Source organism: Papio anubis, chromosome 9 (genome assembly GCF_008728515.1).
Source record: "Papio anubis isolate 15944 chromosome 9, Panubis1.0, whole genome shotgun sequence".
NCBI classification, from domain to species: Eukaryota; Metazoa; Chordata; class Mammalia; order Primates; family Cercopithecidae; genus Papio; species Papio anubis.
The window spans coordinates 24305029-24322526 of NC_044984.1; the positions used below are offsets into that span (position 1 = coordinate 24305029).

Sequence of the window (17498 nt, forward strand, 5' to 3'; positions counted from 1 at the left end):
ATTCCCAAATATCATAACCACTAGTGCTACTGCAGTGTATTATCTCCCAGAGTTATCAAGCACTGGAAGAGAAAATAATAGATGCTCAAGCAGCAGGCAACATTTATGGCCCTTGCACACAGCAGCATCTGAATGGCTACTGAGCAGTCCAGGAATAATTCTTTTTTTTTTTTTTTGAGATGGAGTCTCACTCTGCTGTCCAGTCTGGAGTGCAGTGGCACCATCTCGGCTCACTGCCTCCCGGGTTCAAGTGATTTTTCTGCCTCAGCCTCCCGAGTAGCTGGGATTACAGGCACGAGCCACCACGCCCAGCTAATTTTTGTATTTTTAGTGGCGACGGGGTTTCAGCATGTTAGCCAGGCTGGTCTCAAACTTCTGACCTCAGGTGATCCACCTGCCTTGGCCTCCCAAAGTGCTGGGATTACAGGCGTGAGCCACTGCGCCCCCGGCCAGTCAAAGGATAATTCTAAAAACAAGAAAATTCATGCATTATAGTAAATATGTTGTAATTTTCACAGCTGAAATTTCCTTAGATGTTGTACTTTCTCTATAAGGGAATCCTGAATTTTCTTAATGTTATGATAGGTCAGGACTTGAACTAGCAGCCGTCTTTCTCTTCTTACTGTGCTTCTTATGCTCCCTTTTCCTTGTTTGTGTTGTTTTTTCTTATTCTTCACTGCTTTTCTTCTTTTTTGCTCTTATCTCCTCAATATACTCTGATCCTGACAAGGACTCATGTGATAAAGATTTATCTTCAGAATATGGGTTTCTTTTTGCTGAGTCCTTTCATAGCCTTTTTCTTTCTCAGTTGGGTCCTTCTTTTTCTTTAGAAAGAAGTCTTTTATCCTTATTGTCTTTCTATCCTTACTGTCTGATTCAGTTTCTGACATGGAGCTTTCAGAAGATTTATGTGAATGGTTCTTTTTCTTTCTCCCTTTTCCTTGTTTCTTATCCTCATCCTCAGAATCAGAAGAACTGCTGGAAGAATCAGAGCATGATGAAGACAATGACTACCTACCAGATTTCTTCTTCCTTTTCTTTTCTTTCTCTTTTTTTGGATAAGCTCTCACTTCCACTTAATTTCTTCCTGTGTTTTTCTAGTTTTTTCTTCAAATTCACCCAAAGCCTTGATGCCTTTTTCTTTTCTAGTTGCTCTTGCACTTCTTCCCAGATAGGCCTTGGATGACTGAGATAATCCTGGATTGCTGGCCCTTAAGACTGGATTGGACCCCTTGATCTGGCCATTGCTGTTGGATTCACGTAGGCTACCCGATGGTCCTGCTTCCCCTTGGTGCCTGAGCGAGCGTACAGTCACTCATCAAGGGACACAGTCACCCACCAAGGGAAACCTGGCTGGGGAGGCAGCTGAAGTGGGCCTGCCGCAGGTCCTTCTGCACTAAAAGTTCATATTTTCATGAGAATGTTACCAATGTGGTTAGCAGGCTTGTTTCATTTTTTCCTACATTATTCAGTGCCTACTTGGTTTACCACTAGAGGGCATTGTTGGCAGTGATATCAAGAGAAAGCATACTAGAGCATTTTGCTAAACAATTTTGTGCGATCTTTTTCAATTTTCATTTCAGCCAGTAAATAAAAACATACATTTCAAAGCCCCTTCATTTATTATTTTATTTTTATATTTTATGCATCCCAAATACTGAGCTTCTAGGCTTTTTGTGTGTGTTAATTTAATAAAAGAGAAATCATTGTAAACTTTGGTTCCAGTTTTCTAAAAAATGCTAAATCTAGAATCTGTCAGTTTTCCCCCCTGAAGTGTAATACATTCGCACACATCCTCTCTTGGAATGTTATCAAGCACTTGGAGACTCATTATTTTTTATTTCCCAAAAGAGTGAAACTATTCTATTTTCCATATCATGCCTTTCCTGATATTTGTCAGAGGATCTCAAACTGGCAAGAGACCTTCAGTTTATGTAGTTCAACTATTTATAATAGACAGATTTTCTTCTACACAGTGATGAAGGGCTGTCTAAACCTCAAAATGATAAGAGAAGCATTTTCCATTTTGGGACAACAGTATTATTTATTGGAAAGTTCACCAGGTGAAGGCAGAAGTGTGCCTCTTTGAAATTGATTGTATTAGATAAGATCTTTTAGTTGCAGATAATAGGAACCAAATCAAGCTTGCTTATGAAAGAGAGGGGTAGATTAATTGTTAGAAAACAGAGGTGTCTGGGGCCTTTTGGAGGGTGGGGCGTAAGGGGAGGGAGAGCATTAGGACAACTACCTAATGCATGTGGGGCTTAAAACCTAGATGACAGGTTGATGGGTACAGCAAACCACCATGGCACATTATGCCTATGTAACAAACCTGCACGTTCTGCACATGTATCCCAGAACTTAAAGAAAAAAAAAAAAAAGAGAGAAAAAGAAAACGGAGGTGTCTCGTGGGCTGTGGCTACCTGGACATCTGAGATCTGTGGGTACTCAGTCTCTCTCAGTCTGTTGCATCTGCTTCCCTCTGTGTAATTACTTCATTCACTTCTCTCTGCACATCAGGATTTTCCACTTCTTGTGTCCCCATGGTGAAATATGCCATTTGAATGATAAAAATGACAAAGAACTTTTGTTACCTAGCTGGAGTAGGCTGTTCCAGCATTCTATGAAGCTGGCCACCTCGGGATGGTGCAGTATGTGATTTGATCTGTCTTTCCCAGGGTCACGGGCCCACTTTCACACTGCCTTCACCGTGAAGTAGGTCTCCTGGTTGGATGCTTTGTTGTGTGGGTTTCCAGGTCTGTGGATGAGGTACTCCATAAGCCCTTGGTAAAGTTGCCCGCTGAGGCTGTGCAGGCAGGAAAGGAAAACACATGCCTAGGACAGGTACCTGTCCCTGTGAGGATGAATGGCTGTCTGGTCTTTCCAGGATGGAAGGGTTCCATGTGGTCAACTTGCTACTAAGTGGCTGGTTGATTCCCTCAAGGAATATGCCATATTGAAGATTCAATGTTTATCTCTGTTGGATGTTCAGAGGTAATAGTAGGTAGACAGGCATTGGTAAGTGAGGTTCATGCTGTCAGGCTCACACATAGCCTCCATTTCCGCCACCATGTCCACCCTGTTCATGTGTCCATCATGCCTACTTCGGGTAACCAATAACAGAGACTAGCTAGTGTCAAGAGGCTGAGTCATTTCATTTTACTTGGTTGTTCAGGGCTTTTTCCGTGGTAGATACTTTCTGGTGGGTATCCACATGTAAGACACAAGTCTTGACACTTTATACGTTTACCCATTTGTCTACCTACATGCCTTTTCCTTAGACTCCTTGTCTCTGATCTTCCAGTCCTTTTCCTTCCAGTTCCCTGCCTGCACAACTAGGCCATTGGCCATTTCCTCGGAATTTATCTATATTTTTGCCTTGGGTCATTTCTCCTTCGATCCAAAGTGGATGACCAGTTATACTGCTCATAGGTCTACCAGTGGGAAGATTTCTTCTTTACTCTCTTTCCCTGAATGTGGTTGTAATGAAGTCACTTTCTATTTTTTGTTATTCATCCGCATACTGAGCCAATCCATCCATAAACCAAGCTTTGGCTTCTTTCTTTCTTTCATCTGGTCATACAGGACCCCTCTGGCCCACGCTCCCTCATTCCTGCCCAAATATGTTCATAAGTGCAAGGGTTGGGGGCACTGATTGGTACAGCTGTGCTTGGTGATATGGGGTCTTGGTTCCCTAGTCATGAAACTTACTCACGCCTTCCAGCCCTGTTCAGGTTTAATCCCACATATATCAGCACTCCCTTACAATGGACTGCTACAAGCAGGACTGGAAGGCATGAGTAAGCATCATGTGGTTTTATGGTTTAGTGGATCCTACAAAATTCAGTGCATAAGCATTTCCAGATGGTCACTTGGTCTCTCATGGTCAATTGTTCCATCACTTCTGGACCCAAACACACCAAAAATAAGAGCTGTTTTTAAGGGCACATACTTTGCTGTTGATGGCATGGTTTTGCTTCACAATCTCAGGGATCTGAGTTGTGATTCTTTCACTTGAGCTTGCCAAACACTCTTTACTACATGTTTTCCCACCACATGACACCTCTTAGCATGGGGTCTGTTGAATTATATAGACCAAGTGACAGGGCTGATTGCACAGTGGCCTGGTCCTGCTTTGATACCTTTTTCTGCTCAAGGCCCCACTCAAAGCTGGAAGCTTCCCATGTCATCTGATATGTGGGCTGTAGAAATATTACCACGCATGAAATGTATTACCACCAGAGCTTAAGGAAGCTGACAAGTGGTGTTGTTTCCTTCTTTGTGGTAGGAGATGGAGATGCAAGATACAGCAATTTGTCTTTAGTTTGGAAGAGCTAACCCTACACACCACTCACCTACTGGACTCCCCAAAACTTCACTGAAGTAGCTAGTCATGAATCTTCACAGGTTTTATCTCCCATCTCTTGGAAGACATGTTGGTGATAATAAAATATATAGATTTGACCCTTGTCCCTGGTTTCTGACAGATCTTCTAAAATTCTTGGAATTTCCTGAGTGATAGGGATAATAGAATCATCTTTTGGTATTTGTAACAAATATCTTTCAAACATACCTGAGTTTATGCTAGCAAAGTGACTCTTGGTAGGCTCCTGAATAGCTTCAGGAGGGGAGCTAGTTGCCAGAGGAGTCAACCATTGTAGTTAGTAGGTTGAAATTTTCAGCTTCACCTCTGAACTTCCAGGGAGGAGAAAGACACTAGAGATGGAGTTTAATCACCAATGACCAATGGTTTAATCAATCATGCCTACATAATTGAACCTCCATAATAACCCCTAAATGATGGGATTCAGAGAGCTTCCGGGTTGATGAACACATCGAGGTGCTGGGATAGTGGTCCTCCCAGAGAGGGCATGGAAGCTCCACATTCCTTCTCTCATACCTTGCCCTTTACATCTCTTCCATTTGGCTGTTGCTAAATTGTATCCTTAATAGTAAAGCAGTAAGTAAACTGGTTTCCTAAGTTCTCTGAGGCCTTGTAGCAAATTATCAAACCTGAGGTGGGGATTGTGGGAGCCCCATTTTGTAGCCACGTCAGACAGAAGTATGTGTTCACTGGAGACCCAATACTTACAACTGGAGTCTAAAGTAAGAGCAGCCTTGTGGGACTGAGTCCTTAAATCTGTGGAGCCCAACTCTAATCCCAGATAGTTAGTGCCAGAATTGAATTGAATCATAGGACACTCAATCGGTGTCAGAGGATTGGAGAGTTGCAGAATTTTTTGGTTAAGGGAAAGACCCTACACATTGATATCATAAATGTTATAAGTAAAAACAACACAGAATGTCTTACCAAGGCCACCAGTATACTAGCTACCTCCTGCTTGACCTGTCCAAAGCATACGATGTCATGATGTAGTGGATGAGTGTGATATTCTGTGGGATGCCCAGGTGGTCCAGACCTTTTTGGACCATATAGTAGTCCCTTATTATCCATGGGAAATATGTTCCAAGATTCTCAGTGTGTACCTGAAACTGTGGATTGTACTGAACCGCATACATACTATACATGAGTTTCTTTTTGCTTCTCAATTTAACAGATAGAAGATTCATTCTAACCGTAGATCTTTTTTTTTTTGAGACGGAGTCTTGCTCTGTCACCCAGGCTGGAGTGTGGTGGTGCTATCTCGGCTCACTGCAAGCTCCGCCTCCCGGGTTCTCGCGATTCTCCTGCCTCAGCCTCCAGAGTAGCTGGGACTATGGGCGCCCGCCACCATGCCCAGCTGATTTTCTGTATTTTTAGTAGAGATGGGGTTTCACCGTGTTATCCAGGATGGTCTCGATCTCCTGACCTTGTTATCCGCCCGCCTCGGCCTCCCAAAGTGCTGGGATTACAGGCGTGAGCCACCGCACCCGGTCTCTAACCACAGATCTTAACAACCACAGCATATGAGAACTTTTAGTTTCAACTTAAAGGAAGTAATTTACAGCTTTTCTTTGGCATATCGAATTGCCAGCATCACTACTCTTGCATTATGAGGCCATTATTAAGTGAAATAAGGGTTATTTGAGGAAGCACTGTGATACTGTAACAGTCGGTCTGGTAACAGAGATGGTTGCTAAGTGACTAATGGGTGGATAGTGTACACAGCAGAGAGATGCTGGACAAAGGGAGGAGTCATGTCCAGGGTGGGCTAGAGCAGGACAGCTTGAGATTTCATTCCGCTACTCAGAATGGCATGCAGTTTAAAACGGGCGAGGGCACCACACTAAACGTGCTCTTGATCCTGTCTGGGCACTCTTCCTGTATCTTGCTGATGAGGAAAGTACCCATCCCAGACCCAGTCCCCCAACCCAAAGAGTGAGCCATCTGGAAACCCTGTAGGCAGTCACAGCTCTCAGCTTGGATTGTTTATTTCCTGAATTTTCCATGTAATACATTCATAGCATGGTTGATCATGGATAACCGAAATTGTGGAAAGTAAAACCACAGATAAGGTGGGACTACTGTATTGTGAACAAGGGCAGGAGAATTCGCACAACATAAAGGCAAAAATATAGGAGAATATTACTATCTATCCCACGTGAATGTGAAAGATTTCTCATCTTGTTTTCTGTTAGAGATGAAAAACAGTGCATGTGCCAAGTCAATGAGCACATACCATGTACCTGAGGTTTAATTAATCTAGTAATGATACATCTTCCAGCACCACTATGATTCAAGTACTTCTTGGTTAAATCTACAGTAGTCTAGTCAGTCTCAAGGATCTATGTGGCTTCTGGAGGAGTGAGATTGCTTGCTTACGTGGAGATATAAGAGGGGTCATTATCCTTGCATTCATTAGGTCTTTAATAGTAGTGATTGCCCTCATACTTCTGCTCCTTCATTATTGCTTTTTTAAAAAAATTATTTATCTTGAGCAACATCCTTGTTGACTGCCCATCTGTTTTCCCTGAGAGACAGTGTGTGCTATTAAGCATCTTCACAACTCCTTGAGCATAAAGTCTCCTTGACTGCTCCCATGGTCTTGTTAGTTCTTATATTAGTTGTGGTCTCCTGGCTTCTGGGGGTTAAGTATAGCCACTGGCCTCTATTACTTCAGAGCCTCATCGTCTCCCTGGATATTAATGTACCACACTCCTGGAGTTAGTGTGTGCATGTTACAATTTTACCCATACTTTTACTTTATTTTATTTTTTATCAGTTTTATTGATATACATTATAAATAAAAATTGTATGTGTTTACAGTTTCAACATGATGTATTGATATATGTATAAATTGTGAAATTATTATCACAACCAAGCTAGTTAACATACCCATCAGCTCACATAATTATCATTTTTTGTGTGTAGTGAGAATGTTTAAGACCTACTCGCTTGACAATTTTCAAATACACAATATATTATTATTGAGTATAGTCACCATGCTGTTACAATAGATCTCCAGAACTTATTCCATCCTTTTACTTTCAACATTTCTGTGACCTTATATTTAAAGATTGGTCTCTTATAAATGGCACTTACAAATCTCCTTGATGGGGTTACACCATGATAAACCCATCATAAGTTAAAAATATCATAAGTTGAAAGTACATATTTGATTTACAATATTGTCAGTTTACGGTGGGTCTATCTGAATGGAAGCCCATTGTAAGTCTAAGGAATGAATGCATGTTGCTTTTGCACCATTGTAAAGTCAAAAAATTGTAAGTCAAAGGAATGTAAGTGACGGACTGTCTATATTGGGCCTTTTTAAAAAAAATCCAGTCTTATAATATCTGACTTTCTAATTGAAGCATTTAGTTTGTTTACCTTGAAAGCAATTACTGATATGGTTGGGTATAAATCTACAAACTTATTAAACTGTTTTTGATCTATTTCTATTTTTGTTTCTTCTTTCCTGCTGTCTTTGGGATGAATCAAAATTTTCTATTACTTTAGTTTTAAAAGGAATGTTTAAAAAGACTTAGTGTTTTAGATTTGCCCGTGTATTTATTGTTCCTGGAGCTTTTCATTCTTTTTTAAGAATTCCACATTTCCCTTTAGCCCAAGAAACTTCTTTTAGAATTTTTATACAGCATATCTGCTGGTGATAAATTTCTTCAATTTCAGTTTGTTTGAAAATGTCTTTATTTCACGGTTGCTGAAAAAAATTTTCATTAGCTCAAAAGTCCTAGGTTGGCAGTTTTCTTTTATATTTTTTTCAGCACTTTAAATATGTCATTTAATTATCTTTTGACTGCCACCATTCTTAGAATCATTTCTTTGAGTATATCTTTTTTTCCCCATCACTTTAAAGATTTTATTTTATTTTTAGTTTGAAGTAGATAACTATGATGTTCTTAGGAATTTTTTCTTGTATTGTCCTATTTGGGGTTCACTGAGCTTCTTAAATATGTGAGTGACGTCTTTCATCAGTTTTGGAAAATTCACAGACATTGTCTTTTCAAATACTGCTTTTTCCTTTTTTATTATCAAAAAAGATTTATTGAAACAATGCCCTACTAAAGGAAGATGAATGTTATTTTTTATTATTTTTAATTTTAGTAGCTTTGGGGGTACAAGTGTTTTTGGCTACATGAATGAATTGTATAGTGATGAAGTCTGGGATTTTAGTGTACTCATCACCTGAGGTAGGGTACATTGTATCCCAATAAGTAGTTTTTCATCCGTCACCCCCCTCCCATCCTTCCCCCTTCTGAGTCTCCAGTGTCCATTATATCACTTTGCATGCCGTTGTGTACCCATAGCTTAGCTCCCACTTATATGTGAGAACATGCGGTATGTGCTTTTCCATTTCTGAGTTACTTCCCTTAGGATAATGGCCTCCATTTCCATACAAGTTTCTGCAAAAAACATTATTTTATTCTTTCATATGGCTGGGTAGTATTCCATGGTATATATATCTTATTTTCTTTATCCATTCATTGGTTGATGGGCACTTAGGTTGGTTCCATATCTTTGCAACTGTGAATTGTGCTGTGATAAACATACATGTGCAGATGTCTTTTTGATACAGTGATATTTTTTCCTTTGGGTAGATAGCCAGTTGTGGTAGATCTACTTTTAGTTCTTTCAGAAATCTCCATACTGTTTTCCAAAGAGGCTGTACTCATTTACATTTCCACCAGCAACATATAAGTGCTCACTTTTCACCACATGTATGCCAACATATATTGTTTTTGACTTTTTAATAATGGCTACCCTGGCTGGGGTAAGGTGGTATCTCCTTGTGGTTTTAATTTGCATCTTTCTGGTGGCTTATGATGTTGGTTTTTTTTCTTTTTTTCTTTTTTTGGCCTTTTGTATATCTTTTCTTGAGAAATGTTTATTCATGTCATTTGCCCACTTTCAAAATGGGATGATTTGTTTTTTTCTTGCTGATTTGTTTGAGTTCCTTGTAGATTCTGGATATTAGTTCCTTGTTGGATGCATGGTTTACAAATATTTTCCCCATTCTATACGTTATCTGTTTACTCTGATGATTATTTCTTTTGGAGTGCAGAAGCTTTTTAGTTTAATTAGGTCCCATTTATTTATTTTTGTTTTTGTTGCATTTGCTTTTGGGTTCTTTGTCATAAATTATTTGTGTACATCAATGTCCAGAACAGTTTTTCCTAGATTTTCTTTCAGAATTTTTATGGTTTCAGTTCTTAGATTGAAATATTTAATACATCTTAAGTTAATTTCTGTATATGGTAAAACAGGAATCCAGTTTCATTCTTCTACATGTGGCTATCCAATTTTCCCAGCACCATTTATTGAATAGAGTGTCCTTTCCCCTGTTTATGTTTTTGTTTGTTTTATTGAAGGTCAGTTGGTTGTAAGTATTTGGCTTTATTTCTGGGTTCTCTATTCTGCATCATTAGTCTATGTGTCTACTTTTATACCAGTATCGTGCTGTTTTGGTTCCTTTACCTTGCAGTAATATTCAAAGTTGGGTAATCTGATGCCTCCAGGTTTGTTCCGTTTTCTTAGCATTGCTTTGGCTATTTGGGCTCTTTCTTGGGTTCCATCTGAATTTTAGGGTTGTCTTTTTCTAATTCTGTGAAGAACGACATTGATATTTTGACAAAAAATTGCATTGAGTCTGTAAATTGCTTTGGATAGTATGGTCATTTTCACGGTATTGATTATTTTAATCTGTGAACATGGAATATATTTTCATTTGTTTGTGTCATCCATGATTTCTTTCAGCAGTGTTTTATAGTTCTCTTTGTAGAGATCTTTCACCTCCTTAGGTTAAGTACTACCATTGTGTTCAATAGCAAAAACCACAATTACTTTTGCACCAATCTAATATATTCTTGATTTTCTTTTTTTTGTAGTTGTTGTCAAAGGGATTGAGTTCTTAATTTGATTCTCAGCTTGATCATCGCTGGTGTATAGCAGTGATACTGATTTTTGTTCATTGATTTTGTAACCTGAGACTTTACTGAATTCATTTATCAAATCTCAGAATCTTTTGAAGGAGTCGTTAGGGATTTTTACATATAAGGCCATATTGTTGGCAAACAGAGATAGTTTGACTTCCTCTTTTCCAATTTGAATGCCCTTTATTATTGTGATTACTATTTTGCCTGATTGCTCTGCCAGGACTTTCTTTTATCCCATTATTTTTCTTCTCTTTTTCTAGAAGTCGAATTACACATATATTAATATTAGATCATTTGACAGTGTCTTCCATGTCTTGTTCTCTTCTTTTTTAAAAAAATTCTCTATGTGCTTCAGTTTAAATCATTTATTTTGAGCTGTCTTTAAATTCATTGACTCATTCCATGACATCTTAATTTCATATACTGTAGAGTTTTAGAAAGTTAATTTGCTTCTTTTAGGAAATTCCACTTATCTGCTTAAATTCTTTATAGTTTTATCCATTTTGTTCATCTTTTCCTCTATTTTACTTACCATATTTATGATAGTAATCTTAATATGTCTGTGAATTCCAACCTCTAGGTCATCTATAGGTCTGCTTCTATTATTTTCTCGATTACAAGTCACATTTACTGGCTTCTTTGCATAAATTATTTTTTACTTTTTAACTTTATGCTGGGCACTACATAAAAAGATGTGTACATACTGAAATACATGTATTTCCCTCTAGGTGGGGCACACTTTTCCCTCTACCAGGCAGTATATTGGAAGGCCAATTGCTTCAGTCTCATCAGAAATTGAGTTGGGATGAGGATGGGTTACAGTTTTAGGTGGTTTCAGTTCTCATCTGTTTTCCAATATATTGATAATAAAATATGTTTGCTTTTTATTACAGCTGTTCTCTCCAATTGACTTTGGGATATAATTCTTATGAGACTATGGAGATTCTCCTTTTCCAAGAGTACACCAACTTTACCTACAGCCCAGCATTCATCAAAAGTCTTCTGGGTAAAGGCTGATTGGTGCAGAGGACTGGATATGCTTTTGGGAGATCCTCTGGATTTCAATGTATCGCTCACGCTATTAGAAACTCTGCTGGATTTTCCTTTCTCTTGGAAGAAGAAACCCTCTTCTTATGACACAATCATTTACCCATCCCAAACTCGACAAATGTCACCAGAGAGGAAAAAGTTCTTCTCTATCTGGAATTTAATTCTTCCAGACTTTTAGACTTCTTCACACCATTAAACTTTTTCTTTTTTTCTTTCTTTCTTTTTTTTTTTTTTTTTTTTTTATTGAGACGGAGTCTCACTCTGTCTCCCGGGCTGGAGTGCAGTGGCCAGATCTCAGCTCACTGCAAGCTCTGCCTCCCGGGTTCACACCATTCTCCTGCTTCAGCCCCCCGAGTAGTTGGGACTACAGGCGCCCGCCACCTCGCCCGGCTAGATTTTTTTTGTATTTTTAGTAGAGACGGGGTTTCACCATGTTAGCCAGGATGGTCTTGATCTCCTGACCTCGTGATCCTCCCGTCTCGGCCTCCCAAAGTGCTGGGATTACAGGCTTGAGCCATCGCGCCCGGCCACCCCTACTACTTGTTACAGTGAGAGCTATGGCCTACCATACTCTTTTATATCATAATCTATAACATAACTCATCTAAATTATTTGTAATCCTTATGAAAACAAGGTAAATTAGATGTTACCATCTTTACTTACAGATTAAAATTAATCTTACAGAGGGCCACTTGCCTGACAACATCCTACTTGTTAGCAACAGAGTGAGAATTTCAGTGCAAGTTGAACTCTCTATGCCTCTAGAATATATGCACACCTCTTTCCCCCAACCTGCCCCCTTTACTCTTTCTATTGTAAGTGTGGTGCTACAAGGTGATTCAGAAAATAGGAGGTATTTTGTGGTCAAATCAATCTAAGAAATGTTGTAGGCTATTTCCCCTCCTTAAGATTCACAATATCCATCAGCATGTTAAAAGTCCTACGGTAAACAACTTTAATAGCATGCTTTCCAAACTTATTTGACCTCAGGACTTCCCCAACCTCAGCAAATAAAACCTATTAACAGTACACAGAACTAGAGTTATGTGGAGTACATTTTGTAAAAAAGCAGCACTACATTATTCTGTCCCCCAGATACTACTGTTTGTAATATTCTAAAAGGTCATCTTTGCATTATTTAATAATAATTCACCAAGGCATTGGACAAAAACTTCAGTGCTAAATTTTATTAATTTTATCATTCCCTATGGAAGAAACACATATTTAACTGAATATTTAAAATAAATATATGTTAAGTCATGACTTAAAAAAAAAAAAGATAACAGTAAATGTAAGAGAGAATAAACAGTTAGCATAATAAGGTTCATCCTTATTTCAAATATATTCTCTTACCTAAATTATGAAATGAGTTGCTCTACCCATATCAGTAATGAATCATTTTGCTGCACATAAAAATGCTATTTTAAAAGTATTTTCATATCAAAATGGCAAGGAAGTTCAGGAATGGAGAAATTTATAACTGTTCATACAGAATTCATCAAAACAGAAGTATTTTCACCATAGGGTAGATGCATTAGGTATCACTACCTTGCACTGAAGTTTTTACCTGGATTTGACTATCAAGGTTAAAGTAAAACCTGTAAAATATGTATTTTGCAGGAAATGTGTTAGAATATGTTCATTTGGTTGAGACTCATGGAGTGAAGTTTCATATGAACTAACAATTAAGCTGGCCTCCTCTAGAATTTCTACAAATTTTTTTTTTTTTTTTTTTTTTTTTTTAAGGTGGAGTCTCGCTCTGTCACCCAGGCTGGAGTGCAAGTGGCACCATCTCGCTTCACTGCAAGTTCTGCCTCCCAGATTCATGCCATTCTCCTGCCTCAGCCTCCTGAGTAGCTGGGACTACAGGTGCCCGCCACCACGCCTGGCTAAGTTTTTGTATTTTTGGTAGAGACGGGGTTTCACCCTGTTAGCCAGGATAGTCTTAATCTCCTGACTTCATGATCTGCCCGCCTTGGCTTCCCGAAGTGCTGGGATTACAGGCGTGAGCCACTGCGCCCGGCATTTCTACTAAATTTTAAAGTAAATGAAGATCCATGATCTTCTTTGAGGCAGAAGGAGTCTTTTGTGTGGTTTGAAGTCATCATGGCTATAATCTGCTTAGTGGTAAAGTTCAGTGTATTGAACACAGATGTACCCAGCAATTGCTATGTCCCATAACATGGTGATATACTTCCTGATTCCAAATACCAGATGTTTTCTGAGGAAAGCATGACTATCCTTGACTAAGAAGCCTCATTACATTTTTCTCCCCAGTGTGAGATCAACAAATGCTGATAAATGGTGCTCGTTATAGGGAATATAAAAACACAACTTCTACCTTAGAAAAATATATTCATCTCTCACATACCCATAATCTCAATTTAATCATTCATCAAGTCCTGGTCAGTCTTGTTTCATCCATACCTCTTCCCACTTTCCATCAGCCTTAGCCCTTCCACCCCAAATGGATTCAGAACGATTCCCTAAAAACTTTTTGTTGCCTATACATCGCTTCTTTTTAATAAACCTTTTATTTTGGAAGCATTTTAGGTTTACAGAAAAATTACAAAGAGCACATAGAGAGTTCCCATATACCCCATAGCCAGTTTCCCCTGTGATTAACATTTTATATTAGTATGGTATATGTGCCACAATTGATGAATGTTAATGTTAATACATTGTCATAATTAGAGTGTATGATTTATACAGATTTTCTTAGTTTTAAAAAAAATCGAATATCCATGTTTTGTCCTGGGAACAGATCCAGGATATCACATTCTATCTAGTTGTCAGCTATCCTTAAACTCAACGTGGATGTGTGTTTTCTCAGACTTCCCCTGTTTTTTATAATCTTGACAGTTTTGAGGAATACTGGTCAGGTATTTTTGTAAAATATCCCTTAACTGGAACTTTTCTGATGTTTTTCTCATGTTCAGATTGAGGTTTGGGGGTTTGGAAAGGAAGATTACAGAGGTAAAGTGCCATTCCCCTCACATCATATCAATGGTACGTACTATCAGCATGACTTGTCACTGTTGATGTTAACCTTGATCACTTGTCAGTTTCTTCACTGCAAAGCTGTCGTTTCCCCACTATTTCTATACTGTACTCTTTGGAAGGAAATCATTATGTGCAGTCCACACTAAAAGAGTGAGAAATAAAGCCCCACTTTCTTTAAGGTGAACTCTCAACATAAATTATTTAGAATTCTTCTGCCAGGAAATTTGTCTATTCTCCTGCATTTATCTACTTATTTATTGAATCATTTATTTATATCAGTATGTACTCATGGATAGTTATCTCATATATTGGATTATAAATACTTATTTATTTTGTTGCCTAAATTGTTACTTCTTTGGCCACTGGGAGCACTTGCAGTTGATTTCTGTGTCCCTTTGACATACTGTCATCATTGGGAGTTTTTGTTTGTTTATCTTTTGAACATTTCCTTAACTGTGATTCAGGCTCATCTTATATATTACCTCTCATGCAGTTCTGGAATCAGTCATTTCTGGATCCTTTTATTGGAAAATGAAACTGGAAACTATGATCTGGACTCCTCTAGGTATGCTCATTGCTGCTGGGATATCACCACTTCAAGGACCTCTCAGCTGGCAGAGTGAGGAAACATATGCTTATATCCACATATCTGTAAGGATTTCTGCCCTGCTGGATTTTGGACTTGCATGGGCCCTGTAACCCCTTTGTTTTGGCCAATTTCTCCCATTTGGAATGGCTATATTTACCTAATACCTGTGCCCCCATCGTATCTAGAAAGTAACTAGCTTGCTTTTGTTTTTACGGACTCACAGGTGGAAGGGACTTGCCTTGTCTCAGATGAGACTTTGGACTGTGGACTTTTGGGTTAATGTTGAAATGAGTTAAGACTTTGGGGGAACTGTTGGGAAGGCATGATTGGTTTTGAAATGTGAGGACATAAGACTTGGAGGGGCTAGGGGCAGAATGATATGGTTTGGTTCTGTGTCCCCACCCAAATCTTATCTTAAATTGTACGCCCACAATTCCTATATATTGTGTGAGGGACCTGGTGGGAGATAATTTGAGTCATGGGGTGGTTTCCCCCATACTGTTCTCACTGGAGTGAATAAGTCTCATGAGATCTGATGGTTTTATCAGGAGTTTCTGTTTTTGCCTTTTCCTCATTTTTCTCGTTTTCCTCATTTTTCTCTTGCTGCTGCCATGTAAGAAGTGCATTTCATACAAAAAACTAGCCGGGCGAGGTGGCGGGCGCCTGTAGTCCCAGCTACTCGGGAGGCTGAGGCCGGAGAATGGCGTGAACCCGGGAGGCGGAGCTTGCAGTGAGCTGAGATCCGGCCACTGCACTCCAGCCTGGGCGACAGAGCGAGACTCCGTCTCAAAAAAAAAAAAAAAAAAAAAAAAGAAGTGCATTTCACCTCGCGTCATGATTCTGAGGCCTCCCCAGCCATGTGAAACTTGAAGTCCAATTAAACCTCTTTTCCTTCCCAGTCTCAGGTACATCTTTATCAGCAGCATGAAAATGGACTAATATACCACGCATCTGAAAAAGGTCTAATATATCCAGCATTCTATAAAGAACTTAAATTAACAAGAAAAAAACAAACAACCCCATTAAAAAGTGGGAAAAGGACATAATCAGACACTTTTCAAAAGAAGACATACATGTGGCCAACCAGCATATGAAAAAAGCTCCACATGACTGATCATTAAAGAAATGCAAATCAAAACCATAATGACATATCGTCTCACACCAGTCAGAATGGCTACTATTAAAAAGTCAAAAAATAATAGATGCTGGCGAGGTTGCAGAGAAAAAGAAACACTTATACACTGCTTGTGGGAGTGTAAATTAGTTCAACCATTGTGGAAGAAAGTGTGGCAATTCCACGAAGACCTAAAAACAGAAATACCATTTAACTCAGCAATCATGTTACTGGGTATATACCCAAAGGAATATAAATCACTCTATTATAAAGACATAAACTCATATATGTTCATTGCAGCACTATTCACAATAGTAAAACATAGAATCAGCCTAAATGCTCACCAATGGTAGACTGGATAAAGAAAATATGGTACATATACAGCATAGAATACTATGCAGCCATAAAAAGAATGGCATGGATAGAGCTGCAGGCTGTTATCCTTAGCAAACTAATGCAGGAAGAGGAAACCAAATATGTGGGTGAAGGATCACCCAGGTGCCGAGGCGAGAGACTGAAGGCACGAACTGTTTCAGCATAATAAAAAAATAGTTAGAATAAGGATAGTTATAATACAAATTAGACATAGAGATGATCATGGACATTATCAATCCTTAGTATAAACATTAGTAATCATTAGCTTTTAATGTTACTCTTTGTTGTACTACTAACATAACCAAGGAATAACCGGCGGGTATAGGGTCAGGTGCTGAAGGGACATTGTGAGAAGTCACGTAGAAGGCAAGAGGTGAGCCCTCTGTCATGCCCGCATAAGGGCTGCTTGAGGGCTCCTTGGTCAAGTGGTAACGCCAGTGCCTGGGAAGGCACCCGTTACTTAGCAGACCGTGAAAGGGAGTCTCCCTTTCCTTGGAGGAGTCAGGGAACACTCTGCTCCACCAGCTTCTTGTGGGAGGCTGGATATTATCCAGGCCTGCCTGCAGTCATCCGGAGGCTTAAACCCCTCCCTATGGTGCTGTGCTTCAGGGGTCATGCTCCTTGTCCACTTTCATGTTCCTCCTGTACTCCTGGTTCCTCTTTGAAGTTCTTAGAAGATAGTGGTAGAAGAAATAGTGAAAGTCTTAAAGTCTTTGATTTTTATCACAAGTGCATAGAAGAAAATGCTGATGTATGCTGCCTTCCCTCTCTGCTTCGGCTACCTATAAGGGAAGGGCCCCTTGTCCTATGATCACATGACTTGCTTGATCTTATCGATCACTTGGACGACTCACCCTCCTTACCCTACCCCATTGTCTTATATACAATAAATATCAGCACGCCCAGTCATTCGGGGCCACTACCGGTCTCTGTGTGTCTGTGGTAGTAGTCCCCTGGGCCCAGCTGTTTTCTCTTTATCTCTTTGTCTTGTGTTTTTATTTCTTACGATCTCTCGTCTCCGCACACGGGGAG

General features: G+C 39.3%; 1 pseudogene; it reads right to left on the bottom strand.

Annotated features, from left to right (window-relative positions):
• Positions 1-376: 376 nt before the first annotated feature.
• LOC101020121 lies at positions 377-1501 on the bottom strand (annotated as a pseudogene).
• Positions 1502-17498: the final 15997 nt, after the last annotated feature.